The following is a 16,829-nucleotide window of genomic DNA, read 5'->3' on the forward strand; positions in this document are numbered from 1 at the left end:
AAAACTCTGTTAGCCTTTGCCCAGCTTCATTTTGTACTCCAAGGCCAAACTTGCCTGTTACTCCAGGTATCTCTTGAATTCCTATTTTTGCATTCCAATCCCCTGTGATGAAAAGGATATCTTTTTTTTTTTTTTTTTTTGGTGTTAGTTCTAGAAGGTTTTGTAGATCTTCATAGAACCATTTGAATTCAGCATTGTGGTTGGGGCATAGACTTGGATTACTGTGATGTTGAATGGTTTGCCTTGGTAAGGAACCGAGATCATTCCGTCATTTTTGAGATTGCACCCAACTACTGCATTTAGGACTCTTGTTGACTATGAGGGCTACTCCATTTCTTCTAAGGGATTCTTGCCTACAGTTGTAGATATAATGGTCACCTGAATTAAATCTGCCCATACCAGTCCATTTTAGTTGGCTGATTCCTAAAAGGTTGATGTTCACTCTTTTCATTTCCTCCTGGACCATGTCCAGTTTACGTTGATTCATGGACCTAGCATTCCAGGTTCCTGTGAAGTATTGTTCTTTATAACATGGGATATTACTTTCACTACTGACTCTTCCACAACTGAGCGTTGTTTCCACTTTGGCCCAGCCTCGTCATTCTTTCTGGAGCTATTTCTCTGCTCTTGCCCAATAGCATATTGGACACCTATCAACTTGGGGGGCTTATCTTCCGGTGTCATATTCTTTTTGTCTTTTCATACTTTTTTTTAAGGCATGAATACTGGAGTGGTTTGCCGTTCCCTTCTCCGGTGGACCTCGCTTTGTCAGAACTCTCCACCATGACCTGTCTGTCCTGGGTGGCCCTGTAGGGCATGGCTCATAGCTTCATTGACTAAGCAAAACTGATCCATGTGATCATTTTGGTTAGCTTTCTGTGATTGTGATTTTTGTTGTGGAGGCTGTGGAATTGTAGTTCTTGCTTCTTCTGTCTGCTCTCTGATGGATGAGGATAAGTGGCTTTTTCAGGCTTCCTGATGGGAGGGACTGCTGCTAAGTCACTTCAGTCGTATCCGACTCTGTGCGACCCCATAGATGGCTGCCCACCAGGCTCTCCCGTCCCTGGGATTCTCCAGGCAAGAACACTGGAGTGGGTTGCCATTTCCTTCTCCAGTGCATGAAAGTGAAAAGTGAAAGTGAAGTCGCTCAGGTGTCCCACTCTTAGCAACCCCATGGACTGCAGCCCACCAGGCTCCCCCGTCCATGGGATTTTCCAGGCAAGAGTACTGCCTATGGGGAAAACTAGGTTTTGCTCTGATGGGCAGGGCCATGCTCAGTAAATCTTTAATAAAATTGTCTGCTGATGGGTGGGGCTTTAATCCCTCCATATTAGTTGTTTGGCCTGACTCCAGTCCTGGAGTCTACAGGCTCTGCCTGCTCAACTCTTTGTGACCCTATGAACTGTATTCCGCTGGATCATGGAGAAAGCAAGAGAGTTCCAGAAAAGCATCTATTTCTGCTTCATTGACTATGCCAAAGCCTTTGACTGTGTGGATCACAATAAACTGTGGAACATTCTGAAAGAGATGGGAATCCCAGACCACCTGACCTGCCTCTTGAGAAACCTGAATGCAGGTCAGGAAGCAATAGTTAGAACTGGACATGGAACAACCGACTGGTTCCAAATAGGAAAAGGAGTGCGTCAAGGTTGTATATTGTCACCCTGCTTATTTAACTTATATGCAGAGTACATCATGAGGAACGCTGGGCTGGAAGAAGCACAAGGTGGAATCAAGATTGCCGGGAGAAATATCAATAACTTCAGATATGCGGATGACACCACCCTTATGGCAGAGAGTGAAGAGGAACTCAAAGGCCTCTTGATGAAAGTGAAAGAGGAGAGTGAAAAGGTTGGCTTGAAGCTCAACATTCAGAAAACGAAGATCATGGCATCTGGTCCCATCACTTCATGGGAAATAGATGGAAAAACAGTGGAAACAGTGTCAGACTTTATTTTTTTGGGCTCCAAAATCACTGCAGATGCTAATTGCAGCCATGAAATTAAAAGACGCTTACTCCTTGGAAGGAAAGTTATGACCAACCTAGATAGCATATTAAAAAACAGAGACATTACTTTGCCAACCAAGGTCCATCTAGTCAAGGCTATGGTTTTTCCAGTGGTCATGTATGGATGTGAGAGTCGGACTGTGAAGAAAGCTGATCTCTGAAGAATTGATGCTTTTGAACTGTGGTGTTGGAGAAGACTCTTGAGAGTCCCTTGGTTTCTCTTTCTATTTTCTCATTATTAGTGTATAGGAATGCAAGGGATTTCTGTGTGTTGATTTTATATCCTGCAACTTTGCTGTAATCATTGATTAGCTCTAGTAGTTTTCTGGTAGAGTCTTTAGGGTTTTCTGTGTAGAGGATCATGTCATCAGCGAACAGTGAGAAATTAAGGAAACTATTCCATTCACTGTTGCAATGAAAACAATTAAATACTTAGGAATATATCTACCTAAGGAAACAAAAGACTTGTACATAGAAAACTATAAAACACTAGTGAAAGTAATCAAAGAGGACATGAATAGATGGAGAAATATACCGTGTTCGTGGATTGGAAGAATAAATATTGTAAAAATGAGTATACTACCCAAAGTAATTTATACATTCAATGCAATCCCTATCAAGCTACCAACAATATTTTTCACAGAACTAGAACAAATAATCTCACAATTTGTATGGAAATACAAAAAACCTCGAATAGCCAAAGCAATCTTGAGGAAGAAGAATGGAACTGGCGGAATTAACCTGCCGGACTTCAGGCTCTATTACAAAGCCACAGTCATCAAGACAGTATGGTACTGGCATAAAGACAGAAATATAGATCAATGGAACAAAATAGAAAGCCCAGAGATAAACCCACGCTCCTATGGACACCTTATCTTCGACAAAGGAGGCAAGAATATAAAATGGAGAAAAGACAGTCTCTTTAACAAGTGGTGCTGGGAAAACTGGTCAGCCACTTGTAAAAGAATGAAACTAGAACACTTCCTAACACCATACACCAAAATAAACTCAAAATGGATTAAAGATCTAAATGTAAGACCAGAAACTATAAAACTCCTAGAGGAGAACGTAGGCAAAACACTCTCCGACATAAATCACAGCAGGATCCTCCAAGACCCACCTCCCAGAATATTGGAAATAAAAGCAAAAATAAACAAATGGGACCTAATTAAAATCAAAAGCTTCTGCACAGCAAAGGAAACTCTAAGCAAGGTGAGAAGACAACCTTCAGAATGGGAGACAATAATAGCAAATGAAGCAACTGATAAAGGATTAATCTCCAAATTATACAAGCACCTCCTGCAGCTTAATTCCAGAAAACTAAGTGACACAATCAAAAAATGGGCCAAAGAACTAAACAGACATTTCTCCAAAGAAGACATAAAGATGGCTAATAAACACATGAAAAAATGCTCAACATCCCTCATCATCAGAGAAATGCAAATCAAAACCACAATGAGATACCATTTCACACCAGTCAGAATGGCTGCTATCCAAAAGTCTACATGCAATAAGTGCTGGAGAGGGTGTGGAGAGAAGGGAACCCTCTTACACTGTTGGTGGGAATGCAAACTAGTACAGCCACTATGGAGAACAGTGTGGAGATTCCTCAGAAAACTGGAAATAGAACTGCCATATGATCCAGCGATCGCACTCCTGGGCATACACACCGAGGAAACCAGAATTGAAAGAGACACATGTACTCCAATGTTCATTGCAGCACTGTTTATAATAGCCAGGACATGGAAGCAACCTAGATGTCCATCTGCAGATGAATGGATAAGAAAGCTTTGGTATATATACACAATGGAGTATTTCTCAGCCATCAAAAAGAATGCATTTGAATCAGTTTTAATGAGGTGGATGAAATTGGAGCCAATTATACAGAGTGAAGTAAGCCAGAAAGAAGAACATCAATACCGTATATTAACGCATATATATGGAATTTAGAAAAATGGTAACCTGAACCCTGTATAAGAGACTGCAAAAGAGACATAGGCATTTAGAACAGTCTTTGGGACTCTGTGGGAGAGGGTGAAGGTGGAATGATTGGAGAGAATGGAATTGTAGCATGTATATTATCATAAGTGACCAGTCCAGGTTCGATGCATAAATTTTCCTCTGTTCAAAAAAAAAAAAAAGAGAGTCCCTTGGACTGCAAGGAGATCCAACCAGTCCATTCTAAAGGATGTCAATCCTGGGTGTTCATTGGAAGGACTGATGCTAAAGCTGAAACTCCAATAGTTTGGCCACCTCATGTGACGAGTTGACTCACTGTAAAAGAGTTTGTTGCTGGGAGGGATTGGGGGTGGGAGGAGACAGGGACGACAGAGAATGAGATGGCTGGATGGCATCACCGACTCGATGGACATGAGTTTGAGTGAACTCTGGGAGTTGGTGATGGACAGGGAGGCCTGGTGTGCTGTGATTCATGGAGTCGCAAAGAGTTGGACACGACTGAGCGACTGAACTGAACTGAACTGGACTGTATTCCATCAGGTTCCTCTGTCCATGCGGATTCTCCAGGCAAGAATACTGGAGTGGGTTGCCATGCCCTCCACCAGAGATCTTCCCCATCCAGGGATTAAACCTGTGTCTCTCATGTATCCTTCATTGGCGGCTGGGTCCTTTATCACTAGCACTACCTGGGAAGCCCTAGCTCCTATAGGCTCTATGGTAGCGCTAAGACTGGTGATGATGGTCTGAACCAAGGAGTTGGTGGTGAGGATGAGAAAAGTGAGCAGATCGCAAGGAGATGATCAAGAGATCAGAAGATTAGAACAACAGTGCTGGTGGCTGATAGATTGTGGTGGTCAGATAGAAGGCCAGATAAATGAGCCTCTGGCCCAGATTAAAGGCTAACATCATTTACTTTGACAAGGGAGAGGTGGCAGGTTAGGGGAAGGATGGTGAGTTGGGTGGCAGATGTGCAAGTATGAGGTACTTGTGGGGTGTCCAGCTGAAAGTATCCAGAATTCAATTTTGTCTGAATCTCTGGAGGAAAATCTCTGTAAGCCAGAGATAGAACTTTTAGAGTTGATAATGTATAGACAGTAGAGGATGCCCTAGGAATAGATAAAGTTTTCAGTTAGAAGGAAGAGCCTGAGGAGAAATCAAGGTATGATCGGACCCTAAGAAGCAGTCACCATGTTGCATGACTGTGTCACAGAAGCCCTGTGCTGATAGTTGCGTCTGGTGCTCGCTGTTTCAGAGTGTTTATGTCTTTCTTCCACGCCTCTTCTGCAGAGGAGAGGCACCCCTTTCATTCAGTTGTCCTTGGGCTTTGTTTGTGCACTTTTTGTGTTTGCTTGTGAACTCAGTTGACCACGTTTCAGAAGCCTGTCTGTTTTAAAGCGTCAGGAGGCTACTTCTGGATTCACAGCATCTGAGTATATGTGAATAACTAGTAGTGACTGCAGTTACAGGAGCATCTTAATAATATCTTTTCCCTCAGGGCTTTGGTTTTTGAATTAGGCTTAGGTCGGACACGACTGAGTGACTGAACTGAACTGAACTAGGCTGATTAAGGCATAATGCTTGTGTATTGCTAGCTGTCGTGTTAGCTCTTATAATATATAACAGAATCACCACCCAAACTGTGAAAGACATGCTCAGGTTAGTCGTCCAGTACCCTAGGGTTCATCCCCATCTGTTCCCTGAGAGCGAAGATCTTCTCTTCAAATTTGCTGTGTGAACCTTTGCTTACCAGAGTGGTGCTTGTGGCCACTCGCGTCACCGTCTTTCTCTGGTCGTCAGTGGCGGTCCCATACCAGCCTCCAGATAGCAGTTGTCATCCGAAATCTGACTTGCAGGTGTAGAGACTAGAATCTTTTACCAAATAAAGTTTGAAACTGCCTTTGAAAAAATTATTCCTTAAAGCTCAAGACAATGCTGAGAGATTTTTGAAGAAAATTTGAGCTTTAAGCCCCTTACTTAAAAGTATTTATTATGAAAAACAGAAGAATTGTGGGGAGATTATTTTAGGTTTAAAGAAACTAAACAGGCATAGCAATCAAATATAATGTATAAACCTTGATGGAACCTGCTAGGAAAAATTAGCAGCCATAAGCTGAGTTTTTTTAAGACAGATGGGAAATCTGAATATTGTCTATATTTTAGATGATAATTATAGAATTATGGCTAATATTCTTAGATGTGAAAACGGTCCTGTGGTTATACAGGTGAATGTTCTTGTTCTTAGGACATGCATGCAGAAGTATGTAGAGGTAACGTGTGTCTGCAACTTACTTTCAAATGGTTCAGCAAGGAAAAGAAAAAAAAAGTGTGTGTGTGTCAGAGAAAGAGAGGAAGAAAGCAATTGTGGCAAATTCTTTAACAGTTGTTGCATCTTGTTGAAGGATAATAAAGTATTCATTATACTGTTTTTTCAACTTTTCTGTGGATTTTTTAAATTTTCAAAATAAAAAGTTTTGGGAAATAAAAGAATAGGCCATTTTCTAATGTGAGGTGAAGCTAGAGTTGATAGATAATTAAAAAAGCTGGTTGATGAATTATCTAATGAGTTGCTTCATAGGTATTCAGATACTTAAAAATCTGATTCCAGATGTTTTAGGATTATGGTATCATTGGTTGATATTTATGTCCAGTTGTTGAAATAGAGTTCTCTTTTTAAATTGCTTGTTGCTGATCATTGATGTTTCTCATCCATCTCATTAGAATATTCAAACTGTAAGTTGTGACTAAATTAGGTTTTCTCTGTGTTGTATTTGAGGAGGTGTACTTCCTTTGTTTAGGTTTTCGTGCTGTTGAATATCTGTACTTGAGGTGTTATCAGATGTGTGTCTTAATCTGTCTCTTGTTGCCCTTTCTTCTGTGATGTACTAAAGAAGAGTCTTCAAACTACTGTGTCTAAGGCTGGGAGGCGTGTGCAGTTTTTCCAAAGGTCACACAAGCATGGGTGGGCTCTAAGAGGATCTGTGTTCAGATCTTCCTTTTCCATATATACTTGAGCTAAAACTGCTCCTACGAGTTTTCCACTTGCGTCTCCTCCTCTACTTGAAGAAAGGAGATGCAAATGGAAAACTCACTCAGCAACATTGTCCTAGGAAATAAAAATCTCAAGCCATCAAAGGGACAATCAGAATTACTGTTTTGGTGAATCTCCTTTTACTAAATAATCAAATGACTGTGTCCCTGCCTGGTTATTTTCTCTCTTCCTGTCTTAGATAAACTATGTTTCTGAGGCTTCAGAAGTAGGGTATGTTGGCCTATGATTACATGTTCTGAACTCAGATACGCTATAGATAGGGGTTGGTATAAAAAATAACTTCATCTCTTCCGTCCCCCCAAAATGCCATTCTCCAATAAAGATGTTTTGAGGGAGAAACCTTAAGAGCAAAGCAAAAGAAACTTCAAGTGACAAATGGCTTTTTAAAAAATGGTACTAATGAACTGACAGATGTGGTATGGACCTAACAGAAGCAGAAGATATTAAGAAGAGGTGGCAGGAATACACAGAACTGTACAAAAAAGATCTTCAGGACCAAGATAATCATGATGGTGTGATTACTCACCTAGAGCCAGACATCTTGGAATGTGAAGTCAAGTGGGCCTTAGAGAGCATCACTACGAACAAAGTTAGTGGAGGTGATGGAATTCCAATTGAGCTATTTCAAATCCTGAAAGATGATGCTGTGAAAGTGCTGCACTCAATATGCCAGCAAATTTGGAAAACTCAGCAGTGGCCACAGGACTGGAAAAGGTCAGTCTTCATTCCAATCCCAAAGAAAGACAATGCCAAAGAATGCTCAAACTACCGCACAGTTGCACTCATCTCACACGCTAGCAAAGTCATGCTCAAAATTCTCCAAGCCAGGCTTCAGCAATATGTGAACCGTGAACTTCCAGATGTTCAAGCAGGTTTTAGAAAAGGCAGAGGCACCAGAGATCAAATTGCCAACATCCGCTGGATCATGGAGAAAGCAATAGAGTTCCAGAAAAACATCTATTTCTGCTTCATAGACTATGCCAAAGCCTTTGACTGTGTGGATCACAATAAACTGTAGAACATTCTGAAAGAGATGGGGATACCAGACCATTTGACCTGCCTTTTGAGAAACCTGTATGCGGGTCAGGAAGCAACAGTTAGAACTGTACATGGAACAACAGACTGGTTCCAAATAAGAAAAGGAGTACGTCAAGGCTGCATATTGTCACCCTGCTTATTTAACTTATATGTGCAGTACATCAGGAGGAACGCTGGGCTGGAAGAAGCACAGGCTGGAATCAAGATTGCCAGGAGAAATATCAATAACCTCAGATATGCAGATGACACTACCCTTATGGCAGAAAGTGAAGAGGAACTCAAAAGCCTCTTGATGAAAGTGAAAGAGGAGAGTGAAAAAGTTGGCTTGAGCTCAACCTTCAGAAAACAAAGATCATGGCATCTGGTCCCATCACTTCATGGGAAATAGATGGGGAAACAGTGGAAACAGTGTCAGACTTTATTTTTTTGGGCTCCAAAATCACTGCAGATGCTGATTGCAGCCATGAAATTAAAAGACGCTTACTCCTTGCAAGGAAGTTATGACCAACCTAGATAGCATATTAAAAAGCAGAGACATTACTTTGCCAACTAAGGTCTGTCTAGTCAAGGCTATGGTTTTTCCCGTGGTCATGTATGGATGTGAGAGTTGGACTGAGAAGAAAGCTGATTGCCGAAGAATTGATGCTTTTGAACTGTGGTGCTGGAGAAGACTCTTGAGAGTCCCTTGGACTGCAAGGAGATCCAACCAGTCCATTCTAAAGGAGATCAATCCTGGGTGTTCATTGGAAGGACTGATGCTAAAGCTGAAACTCCAATACTTTGGCCAGCTCATGCGATGTGTTGACTCACTGGAAAAGAGTTTGTTGCTGGGAGGGATTGGGGGCAGGAGGAGAAGGGGATGACAGAGAATGAGATGGCTGGATGGCATCACCGACTCGATGGACATGAGTTTGAGTGAACTCTGGGAGTTGGTGATGGACAGGGAGGCCTGGCGTGCTGTGATTCATGGGGTCGCAAAGAGTCGGACGTTACTGAGCGACTGAGCTGAACTGATGAACTTATTTGCGGGGCAGGAGTTAGAGACAGAGACATGGGAGAACAGATTTATGGACACAGTGCGGGGAGTTGGGGGGTGGAGGAGAGGGTGGGATGAATTGAGAGAGTAGCATTGAAATGCATACATTAACATATATAAAATAAATAGCTAACTGGAAGTACTGTATGACACAGGAAGCTCAGCCCAGTGCTCTGTGACAATCTGAAGGGGTGGGTTAGGGAAGGGAGTGAGACCAAGTTTCTAGAGGGAGGGGATGTGTGTATCAGTTCAGTTCAGTTCAGTGGCTCAGTTGTGTCCGACTCCTTGCGACCCCTGAATCACAGCACGCCAGGCCTCCCTGTCCATCACCAACTCCCGGAGTTGGTGTCCTTCCAATGAACACCCAGGATTGATCTCCTTTAGTAATGGACTGGTTGGATCTCCTTGCAGTCCAAGGGACTCTCAAGAGTCTTCTCCAGCACCACAGTTCAAAAGCATCAATTCTTCGGAGATAAACTTTCTTCACAGTCCAACTCTCATATCCATACATGACCACTGGAAAAACCATAGCCTTGACTAGACGGACCTTTGTTGGCAAAGTAATGTCTCTGTTTTTTAATATGCTATCTAGGTTGGTCATAACTTTCCTTCCAAGGAGTAAGCGTCTTTTAATTTCATGGCTGCAATCAGCATCCGCAGTGATTTTGGAGCCCCAAAAAATAAAGTCTGACACTGTTTCCACTGTTTCCCCATCTATTTCCCATGAAATGATGGGACCAGAAGACATGATCTTCGTTTTCTGAATGTTTAGCTTCAAGCCAAACTTTTCACTCTCCTCTTTCACTTTCATCAAGAGGCTTTTGAGTTCCTCTTCACTTTCTGCCGTAAGGGTGGTGTCATCTGAATATCTGAGGTTATTGATATTTCTCCCGGCAATCTTGATTCCAGCTTGTGCTTCTTCTGGCCCAGTGTTGCTCATGATGTACTCTGCATATAAGTTAAATAAGCAGGGTGACAATATACAACCTTGACGTACTCCTTTTCCTATTTGGAACCAGTCTGTTGTTCCATGTCCAGTTCTAATTGTTGCTTCCTGACCCACATACAGGTTTCTCAAGAGGCAGGTCAGGTGGTCTGGGATTCCCATCTCTTTCAGAATGTTCCACAGTTTATTGTGATCCACACAGTCAAAGGCTTTGGTATAGTCAATGAAGCAGAAATAGATGTTTTTCTGGAACTCTTTTGCTTTCTCCATGATCCAGCGGATGTTGGCAATTTGATCTCTTTTGCCTCTGCCTTTTCTAAAACCTTCTTGAACATCTGGAAGTTCACGGTTCACATACTGCTGAAGCCTGGCTTGGAGAATTTTGAGCATGACTTTACTAGCGTGTGAGATGAGTGCAATTGTGCGGTAGTTTGAGCATTCTTTGGCATTGCCTTTCTTTCGGATTGGAATGAAGACTGACCTTTTCCAGTCCTGTGGCCACTGCTGAGATTTCCAAATTTGCTGGCATATTGAGTGCAGCAGTTTCACAGCATCATCTTTCAGGATTTGAAATAGCTCAATTGGAATTCTGTCACCTCCACTAGCTTGGTTCGTAGTGTTGCTCTCTAAGGCCCACTTGACTTCACATTCCAAGATGTCTGGCTCCAGGTGAGTGGTCACGCCATCGTGATTATCTTAAGAATGTTGTTACTGTGAAGCTGTGTTTTTTCTCTATTTAAATGGGTTCTTTATAAACTCTCTATAATCTGTATGTTCACTAGAGACTCCATTCTTAGTTTTCATTCTCCATTCTCTTTCTCCATGGATGGGTGGCAGTGGGTAGATATGTAAAAGAGAAAAAGAGAAGCTCGCATCTCTGTCTCTGATGTGGCATTGAAGAAATTCTGCTGTGTAGTTGTTACCAGTTAGTTGTTTACCTGTTTATATCCCATATTAGAGTATGGATTCCTTACTGGTAGGGATGATACCTTCTTCATTAACAGAAATCCCTTGTAACTAAGGATGGTGCTATCCATGTTTGAATGAACATATACTCAATCTTTTGTGAATGATAATTGTAATTCTTACACAATATTTATATTTTCATGTTAAGAGCAGGTCAAAAAAAGTTTAAGATGGCAGTTGGAAAAATCTGTCAAATATTTTCTTGTTTAAACTTCCTGCCAATATATCTGTTACAGCTTCCGTAGCTGTGAAATTCTCAATTCTTCTGTTATAAAACTGACCCATTCTCCAGGTCTCTGACAAGTTCAGTGGTTTGAAAGCTAAGTCATTTTAATTACTGTATGATGCACCCTTTATTAGAAGCATTGTGGTCTAGAGCAATGATACGATACTGATGACTTCAAAAATGCTCTTGAATGTGGCATATAAAGAAGAGGGTCCTAGGTAGAAAACTATACCAGTGTCTGAGGACGTGGTTTCCAGCTGAGCTGGAATCAACTGACCAGGTCAGGACTGACATTATAGAGATAATGTGGAAAGGTTCCCACAGGGTACTCCCTCAGGCAACCTGTTAATAGCTGAGGAAGTCCAGTCCTCCTGAAATGCTCAGATAAGCTTATAATAAAGGTCAGAGCAAATGGGATATCTTATTCAGAGTTTTGGGCAACATTTGAGGGACCGAGTTTTGAGATTATGGGGAGTAAAAGTTTATCAGATGAAGGGTCTTCAGAGCAATGGCGGAGAATTCACCAGTCCATGAATGGGTGTTGACTGTAGGCAGGCAGGGTTATTGATACTGCTCTTTTATAATTCCTACTGCTTCAGGGATGTGTGATTGCATTTGTCTTAAGAGTTTGAAGGTCTTGGTTGGAATGTCAGTAGTAAGGAGATTACACATATCCTCAAGTGTGAGCTCTGCATTCCGTCTCACTTCAGTCTCTCTTTTCTACATTTCATGTTGCACCATGATCATAGAATCAAAAGTGCTCTGGGGCAGCCCCAACTTTGATGCAGAGTTCTTATGAAAATTGGAAGGACTTGTCTGACAACTATGGCCTTGCCCTACTTTACAATTCTTACAAAAACTTGGCCCTCCATAATCAAGCCTTTCACCTCACATACCCAACCGGAATCGTAATTCTTTATGAGATACTTGGAATCTGTGTGAGTCCATCACTTGTATTAACTGCCAGGGAGGCTACTCTGTGGAAAAATACCTTTACCTGTATACATGTAGGTTTTAAGGTCTTCAAGGATGGTTCTGTCAGTGGGAATTTTAAACCCAGCGACAGAGATATTTAAAAAGGGGATATGAGTCAATGAATAGATGATAGTAGTTGAGAGACAGTAAGAACAAACAAAATGATAACTCAATAAATTTACTTTACAATTTAAAATATAGAAGAAAGTGGATTGGTGACCATGGTGATGATTTTCTTAAAGCTGGAGAATTAAGTTTATCCCATAGAATTCATATATTACTTAACAATTCCTTGTGCTTCTCTGATGTTTTGTCATGGGGAAAATGTTGAAAACCCTTTGCTGTGTTAAATATATTTAAGATGTGTTCACTTAAGCCTTAGCCTACTAAGGAGGACATGGAAAACACAGGAAAATGTGAATGACACTATGTTCCAACATCTTCCCTTGTAAAGTTTTAGTTTCTTACAACAGTTACAATCCCTTCTTATAAAAGTTCTCCCTTTACAGTATACGCTCAGTCCTCTGTATCCATAGGCTCCACATCTGCAAAGTCAGCCAACTTTGGATCGAAGATATTTGAGAAAAAAATTCCAGCAATTTCCCAAAGGAAAATTGAATTTGTCACAGCTGTTTACACAACACTTACATTGTATTAGGTATTATAACTAATCTAGGGATGAGTTAAGGTATATGGAAGGGTGTACATAGACTATATGCTAATACATTTTATATAAAGAACTTGAGCATCTGTGGATTTTGATATCCATTGAGGTCCTGGAACTAACCCTTCATGGATACAGAGGGACAGCTATATACATATTATCATTCCTGGAGTAAAGAGTAGAAGAAGTCCTCTAAAACCTAGGGTAGATTTATACATGTATGTGGTCCATAAGAAAGAGTTTTAATAACCTGGTTAAATGCTAATGAAGTCATAATCCTGCTGCCAGCTGATGATCAGTTCAGTTCAGTCGCTCAGTCGTGTCCGACTCTTTGGGACCCCATGAATCGCAGCTTGCTAGGCCTCCCTGTCCATTACCAACTCCTGGAGTTACCCAAACTCATGTGCATCGAGTCGGTGATGCCATCCAGCCATCTCATTCTCTGTCGTCCCCTTCTCCTCCTGCCCCCAATCCCCCCCAATATCAGAATCTTTTCCAGTGAGTCAAGTCTTCGCATGAGGTGCCAAAGTATTGGAGTTTCAGCCTCAACATCAGTCCTTCCAGTGAACATCCAGGACTGGTCTCCTTTAGGATGGACTGGTTGGATCTCCTTGCAGTCCAAGGGACTCTCAAGAGTCTTCTCCAGCGCCACAGTTCAAAAGCATCAGTTCTTCGGCACTCAGCTTTCTTCACAGTCCAACTCTCACATCCATACATGACCACTGGAAAAACCATAGTCTTGACTAGACGGACCTTTGTTGGCAAAGTGATATCTCTGCTTTTTAATGTGCTATCTAGGTCGGTCATAACTTCCTTCCAAGGAGTAAGTTTCTTTTAATTTCATGGCTGCAAACACCATCTGCAGTGATTTTGGAGCCCCCCAAAATAAAGTCTGACACTGTTTCCACTGTTTCTCCATCTATTTCCCGTGAAGTGAAGGGACCAGATGCCATGATCATAGTTTTCTGAATGTTGAGCTTTAAGCCAACTTTTTCACTCTCCTCTTTCACTTTCATCAAGAGGCTTTTGAGTTCCTCTTCACTTTCTGCCTTAAGGGTGGTGTCATCTTAATATCTGAGGTTATTGATATTTCCCCTGGCAATCTTGATTCCAGCTTGTAGCTTCTTCTAGCCCAGCATTCCTCATGATGTATTCTACATAAAAGTTAAATAAGCAGGGTGACAGTATACAGCCTTGACGTACTCCTTTACCTATTTGGAACCAGTCTGTTGTTCCATGTCCAGTTCTTACTGTTGCTTCCTGACCTGCCTACAGGTTTCTCAAGAGGCAGGTCAGGTGGTCTGGTATTCCCATCTCTTTCAGAATTTTCCACAGTTTATTATGATCCACACAGTCAAAGACTTTGGTATAGTCAATAAAACAAGAAACAGATGTTTTTCTGGAACTCTCTTGCTTTTTCGATGATCCAGCAGATGTTGGCAGTTTGATCTCCGGTTCCTCTGCCTTTTCTAAAACTAACTTGAACACCTTCCTCAGCGATAACTGCAAAGAAATAGAGGAAAACAACAGAATGGGAAAGACTAGAGATCTCTTCAAGAAAAATTAGAGATACCAAGGGAACATTTCATGCAAAGATGGGCTTGATAAAGGACAGAAATGGTATGGACCTAACAGAAGCAGAAGATATTAAGAAGAGGTGGCAAAAATACACAGAAGAACTGTACAAAAAAGATCTTTACGACCCAGATAATCATGATGGTGTGATCACTCACCTAGAGCTAGACATCCTGGAATGGGAAGTCAAGTGGGCCTTAGAAAGCATTACTACAAACAAAGCTAGTGGAGGTGATGGAATTCCAGTGGAGCTATTTCACATCCTAAAAGATGATGCTATGAAAGTGCTGCACTCAATATGCCAGCAAATTTGGAAAACTCAGCAGTGGCCACAGGACTGGAAAAGGTCAGTTTTCATTCCAGTCCCAAAGAAAGGCAATGCTAAAGAATGCTCAAACTACCACACAATTGCACTCATCTCAAACGCTAGTAAAGTAATGCTCAAAATTCTCCAAGCCACGCTTCAGTAATACATCAACCGTGAACTTCCAGATGTTCAAGCTGACTGATAGTCTAGGGAAAATTGGTGTCCGTGGTGTGCTTTGTTAATGCCATCATGATGGGTGGTTGATCTGGCATATCAGGGACATATGTAAAGACCCAGGTTCTGTCTGTCCATCTGCTGCTCTACCATTAATGGGGTTTAATTCATCTCAAGGCAGATTTTCACTGAAGTTGTAGTTAGTTGTCTGCCTTCATGGCTGTACATGAAAGAGTGTGTTGCTCTCTTTGAGGAAGAGGAGCGTGTTGGTTTCTCTGAGGATGAGAAGGTATTCCCCGCATGCCTCCTACAGATCTCACCTCCTGAGCCAGAAGAGTGTTCTTGCCAGTCCACCTACTCCAGGAAAAAAATGCTGGGGTCAGCATCCTGAGATGGTAACTGGGGAGAGAGGAATACTGAAGAGAACTGGGGCTCTGTTGAGGAGGAAGAAGGGGAGGCAGGCTAATAGTACTCGCTCTATTTATAATACTCATTTTAATGCTACTCTTTTGATGTCTATTATGCCATAAGGTTTGAGTTAGAACTGTTTCTTTATGTGGCCATGGCAGATGTCTTTCTTTTCTTCTGAGTAGTGTAAATTCTGTTTTAAGATGGCAGAGTGAAGCCAAATTTCAAAATATCCGTCCTTTTAGACTTAAATATATGAACAGCAAATGGATAAAAAATTAGCAGAAATATGCTAGCAGCAAATTCAAGGAACACAGTTGATGGTCAGTGAGAAAAATGAAAAGTTTCCACAAATTCAGAGGGTTTGGCTCAGGGTCATTCTTAGCCTCTCACTGTGCAAAAGCTCTATGAGAGAAAAAGATGGTGAGCAAATACTGCAAAATCACTATCGGGTATAGCAGGAGAGTGGGTGAGGACAGGCAGTGCTGTGCTGTAGGAGCACTGGGATTTCCAGGAGACCCCCCTGGGTGGTTCTCTAATGAGACAAAGAAAAGCAAACTGAAGATCATTACTTTGAGATGTCCAGGCTGGGAGAGAAGTAGAAAAGAAAGAGTGACACTGTACCCTGGTGCAGATTATCTACATCAGTAAACCAGGAGTTAGCAGAACACCTGACGGAAGGTAGCCTTGAATAAAGTCAGTCTCTGGAGCACAGTAAGTGGAGGAAGGGGCCCAGGGTGACAGGGCTCCCTTATCTCACTCATGATTGAGGTGGGGGTTTCAGGGGGTTGTCAGATTAGGAGGAAAGGGAATGATTCAAAGGAGCAACCTGATTCTGATAGGAATGAAATCGCACAAGGATTGCGGAAATTAGGGAATGTTAGAGAAGAGCGGAGTGAGGCTGCTTGGAGCCCTAGCCCCAGCTGAGCTTTTTCCTTTATCACACTCCTGAACTTCCCTTCCACCCAGCACACCCACACAAAGCTGCTAGCAGCTGAGGATGTGGCTGGGAGAGAACGGGTTCCCCTGGACTATATAGTAACACCAACAGAAGTGCTCCACAGAACGTCCTGTGAAGAATGTCCTGAGCCAAGCAGAAGACACAGCCAGGCCCCTGCATTCACAGCAAGGCAAAGAGAAAGGCACAGTGTCTGAGGAAAAAAGATGCAGTCTGTTCTGGAAGAAATAATAATTTCCCTTCAAAAAAGAGGAGAATTCCTGCATGAACTTTTAAGAACCTGAGTTTCATAGAACATTGGCTCGGAAATGATGATGATAATAAAATAACAAAATGGGGTAGAAAGGGGAAAATGCGGAGCCAGGGAGACTCAGAGAGAACCAGTTTGCAGAACACACAGAAGCAATTAGGAATGGGATGGCCTCCCTAGTGGTTCAGTGATAAAGAATGACCGAGCGACTAAACAGCTACATAAACAGCTCCATCAATTCCGTGTAGATCATGTTTTAGGGCTTCACTGGTGGCACAGTGGTAAAGAAC

The 16,829-nt window shown here is 41.9% G+C and overlaps 1 protein-coding gene across 1 annotated transcript in view; it reads left to right on the top strand.

Annotated features, from left to right (window-relative positions):
- The window catches only part of MARCHF8 (membrane associated ring-CH-type finger 8), a 121,993-nt gene that overhangs the window by 66,161 nt on the left and 39,003 nt on the right, over nucleotides 1–16,829 (top strand).

The sequence above is a fragment of the Moschus berezovskii genome, chromosome 12, assembly GCF_049115385.1.
Source record: "Moschus berezovskii isolate FMDL1 chromosome 12, NW_MosBer_1.0, whole genome shotgun sequence".
Classification (NCBI taxonomy): domain Eukaryota; kingdom Metazoa; phylum Chordata; class Mammalia; order Artiodactyla; family Moschidae; genus Moschus; species Moschus berezovskii.